Source organism: Hyperolius riggenbachi, chromosome 8 (genome assembly GCF_040937935.1).
Source record: "Hyperolius riggenbachi isolate aHypRig1 chromosome 8, aHypRig1.pri, whole genome shotgun sequence".
In the NCBI taxonomy this organism is placed as follows: Eukaryota; Metazoa; Chordata; class Amphibia; order Anura; family Hyperoliidae; genus Hyperolius; species Hyperolius riggenbachi.
This window is the reverse complement of record NC_090653.1, coordinates 31,608,029-31,613,078: the sequence shown is the minus strand read 5'-3', so window position 1 is coordinate 31,613,078 and position 5,050 is coordinate 31,608,029.

The following is a 5,050-nucleotide window of genomic DNA, read 5'->3' as shown; positions in this document are numbered from 1 at the left end:
CTGGTAACTGCTTGCTGCTGCCTGGTATCTGCTCACTGCTGCCTGGTAACTGCTTGCTGCTGCCTGGTAACTGCTCACTGCTGCCTGGTAACTGCTTGCTGCTGCCTGGTAACTGCTTGTTGCTGCCTGGTATCTGCTCACTGCTGCCTGGTAAGTAACTGCTTGCTGAGCACACAGCTCAACAGTCCGTGGAAAAGAGGCCTTAAACTTGGTGTTTGAGCACGCATACATTTTCTCATGCAAAGTACTTCTTCTTCTTGTTTGAAGGTTGAGGCACTTAGTCTATTATATATATAGATATAGATGTGCATAAAGGGTCACATCACCATCGCTGCCTGTGGCATCAGCTGTGTTTTGCATGTAAGAGGAAGATCTTACTTTCCAAGAAAGGTTGGACAAACTGGGCTTATTTAGCTTGGAAAAAGGCTACTGAGAGGTAATCTGATTAACATGTATAAGTACATCAGAGGGAAATACAAAAGCTTGACAGATTAACTTTTTGACCGTAGGGTTGTACAACGGACAAGAGTACAAGATCTGTGTATGGAGGGAAAAAGTGTTCTATTTAGAAAGGGGTCCTTCACAGTAAGAGGGGTTAAACTGTGGAATATCTTACCTCAGGAAGTCGTTATGGAAAACTCTATTTCTGCAATTAAAGAGACACTGAAGTGAAAAAAAAATATGATATAATGAATTGGTTGTGTACTATGAATAATTACTAGAAGTTTAGCAGCAAAGAAAATATTCTCATATTTTTATTTTCAGGTATATAGTGTTTTTTCTAACATAGCATCATTCTATAATATGTCCAGATTACACAACACTCAGCATTCAAAATGATTCTTTCAGAGCAGTCTGTGAACTAATGACCTCTCCTCTAGCAGAGAAAAAGTAAATAGTTCAATAACACTTGAGATAATAAAAGTCAGATAACAGCTCTCTCCACGACTTTGAAAGTCGTAGAGCTTAATTGCTTTTTTGCATAGAGATAACAACTGGAGTTTCTTAACTCTTCCTGTACTGGAAACAATTAGACTGATGTATCTGATCTTAATGTTTTATTTCTTAGCGGTACTGCACATACAAATCATAATATCATCATTTTTTTTTCGCTTCAGTGTCTCTTTAAAGAGCGCTTGGATGTTTTCCTTGCATTGAAGGGCATCCTTGACTATAATTACTAGGAAATTCCAAGGATAGTTGATCCAGGGATTTATCTAACTACCACCTGGAGTTAGGAAGGAATTTTTCACTTGGCCCAGGCCTTGTAAGTTTTTTTTCGCTTTCCACTGGATCAGCTTGGATATGTACAGATTCAGGACAATGTTTTTTGTTTGTTTTTTGTTTGTTTTTTCTTTGTAGTTAAACCTGATGGACTGATGACTTTGTTCAGCCAAAATAACTGTTACTTTGTAGTAGTGTCTGAATCTCACACCTGAAACAAGCATGCGGAAAATACAGTCAAACTTAGAGTACGCCTGAACTGAGAGGGCTATGGAGGCAGCCATATTTATTTCCATTTAAACAATACCAGTTGCCTGGCAGTCCGGCTAATCTCTGTGGCTGCAGTAGTGTCTGAATCGCACTCCTGGAACAAGCATGTGGCTAATTCAATGCAAAGGATTACAGAGGCGCCAGCAGAATAAAATATGATCAATTTAAAAACAACAATAAAATCCGGGGGGTAAGGGTGGACTTACCTCCCTCGGAACCAAAAACACAACCACTGTAGAAAGTGTAGATAAAATTTAATCTGTACTCCAGAATAACAATTGCAACGCGTTTCGCGGGTCTCAAGCCCGCTTCCTCAGGCAAAATACAAAAAACCGGGAGCAGCTGTAACAACATAAATATATACATAAAAATAGAAAAAAAGAAAAGAAAGAAAAATATATATAAAAAAATACAAAACATCTGCAATTTCCATATCATCTTAATATTTAAAAACTATCAAGAAGGTCATACAGGACCTAAACGATCATCAGAAGGGGTTAAAGGTATTTAATCTATTGTTTACCACAATATCTGTTGATCCTCTAGAGGTGTGTGCTTTATATTGTCCACTCTTTTTCTATATGCATGCTATCAGTAGACCTGGATATCCCATATCCTTCTATATCAAATCACCATGTCTATCAGTTACCGGTGTGGGACTTCCACGTATCATAAACCACAGTGCAGTAATGTATCATAATGGTTCTTACCTCAGAAGTTGTGCACATACAGCGCAGCGCCTCTGTAGCGAGCGGGCGCTGCACTGGCCACTGATATACTACATGACTACTGTAATTGTGCCCAGCCGGAGGGTGTTTCCTGTTGGGGGCGTGGTTAATGCGGAATTCCGCTCTCCAATAGGCTAATTGGAGCCCCGCACTAGGCGGAAGTGTGTCTACTGTGGGCGGAAGTGCTCCGGCCGCCATATTGGATAAGGGCACTGTCGGAGCGAGGGGTAAACTTGCTCATTGTGACCACGTTCAGCTGGGGGAAGTGCGTCATCTAAGGGCACCTCCACCACAGCTGCCATAATGGATATGGGCTTCCCTGTATGACAGGGGGAGTGAGGGAGGGGAAGGACCGGTTCTATACCAGACCTCATTGGTCAATGCAGCGTAAGGGAAAAAAATAATAAATGTAAAAGGTGTATAGAAATACACCGAAATCTATATAGCAACAACCAAATTTGCTATATAGATTTCGGTGTATTTCTATACACCTTTTACATTTATTATTTTTTTCCCTTACGCTGCATTGACCAATGAGGTCTGGTATAGAACCGGTCCTTCCCCTCCCTCACTCCCCCTGTCATACAGGGAAGCCCATATCCATTATGGCAGCTGTGGTGGAGGTGCCCTTAGATGACGCACTTCCCCCAGCTGAACGTGGTCACAATGAGCAAGTTTAGGCCTCGCTCCGACAGTGCCCTTATCCAATATGGCGGCCGGAGCACTTCCGCCCACAGTAGACACACTTCCGCCTAGTGCGGGGCTCCAATTAGCCTATTGGAGAGCGGAATTCCGCATTAACCACGCCCCCAACAGGAAACACCCTCCGGCTGGGCACAATTACAGTAGTCATGTAGTATATCAGTGGCCAGTGCAGCGCCCGCTCGCTACAGAGGCGCTGCGCTGTATGTGCACAACTTCTGAGGTAAGAACCATTATGATACATTACTGCACTGTGGTTTATGATACGTGGAAGTCCCACACCGGTAACTGATAGACATGGTGATTTGATATAGAAGGATATGGGATATCCAGGTCTACTGATAGCATGCATATAGAAAAAGAGTGGACAATATAAAGCACACACCTCTAGAGGATCAACAGATATTGTGGTAAACAATAGATTAAATACCTTTAACCCCTTCTGATGATCGTTTAGGTCCTGTATGACCTTCTTGATAGTTTTTAAATATTAAGATGATATGGAAATTGCAGATGTTTTGTATTTTTTTATATATATTTTTCTTTCTTTTCTTTTTTTCTATTTTTATGTATATATTTATGTTGTTACAGCTGCTCCCGTTTTTTTGTATTTTGCCTGAGGAAGCGGGCTTGAGACCCGCGAAACGCGTTGCAATTGTTATTCTGGAGTACAGATTAAATTTTATCTACACTTTCTACAGTGGTTGTGTTTTTGGTTCCGAGGGAGGTAAGTCCACCCTTACCCCCCGGATTTTATTGTTGTTTTTAAATTGATCATATTTTATTCTGCTGGCGCCTCTGTAATCCTTTGCATATGATTATCCACCTGGTGGATGGGTGCGAGCACCCCTTCTTTTCTACTACAGAGAGCGACTTCTTAGCCTGAGTGGGGACAGGCCTAATATCCCCATCCGCACTATAAGTGGTTGCCTGATACCCGGCAACCCATGTTTGTGAGTATATCTCTGATTACTTATCACATATTATTCCAATAATCTCAGTAATACACTATTGGGGGCTCCCGGTTTTTTTCTTCTTGTGTTTTTATCCTACATGTGGCTAATTCAGTCAGACTTCAGTCAGAAACACCTGATCTAAATCGGTCTATCGCTGAAAGTATTGAGGGCACAGGACAGCCAGGCAATGTGCATTGTTTAAAAGGAAATAAATATGGCAGCCTCCATATCTCTCTCAGTCCAGGTGTGCTTTAGGTCAAACATCCGATCTGCATGCTTGTTCAGGGTGTTTGGCTACAAGAATAAGAGGTAGAGGATTAGCAGGTCAGCCAGGCAACTGGTATTTATTAAAAGGAAATACATATGGCAGCCTCCATATCTCTCTCAGTCCAGGTGTGCTTTAGGTCAAACATCCGATCTGCATGCTTGTTCAGGGTGTTTGGCTACAAGAATAAGAGGTAGAGGATTAGCAGGTCAGCCAGGCAACTGGTATTTATTAAAAGGAAATACATATGGCAGCCTCCATATCTCTCTCAGTCCAGGTGTGCTTTAGGTCAAACATCTGATCTGCATGCTTGTTCAGGGTGTTTGGCTACAAGAATAAGAGGTAGAGGATTAGCAGGTCAGCCAGGCAACTGGTATTTATTAAAAGGAAATACATATGGCAGCCTTCATGTGCATCTCACGTCAGTTGTCGTTAAAAATACCAACCTTTTAGAGTAGAATTGGGCAGGAAAAAAAGAAGAAAAAAGAAAATAGTAACTTGTATGATTTAATGTAAATTGAATTATACAATATGTTGGGAATATAAATATATTCAATTAAATTTGAATGTAATTTTCTAGTGTTAAAGAGAACCTGTACTGAGTAAAAATATTTTAAATAAACACATGAGGTAACTTCAAATGAACATTACATAGTTACCTTGCCATCAGTTCCTCTCAGAAGCTCACCATTTTCTTCTGACAATAATCCCTTCCAGTTCTGACAATATTTTGTCAGATCTGAAATATATCAGTTGCTGTCAGTAAAATATCAGTTGCTGTCAGTTATAGCTGAGAGGAAAACTGATGTACCAGGTGATGTCCATGTTTCCCTATGGCTCAAGTGGGCGATGTTACAGTTTAACAGTGTGCTGACCAGAAAGCTGTTATGGGTAATGGCCATTTT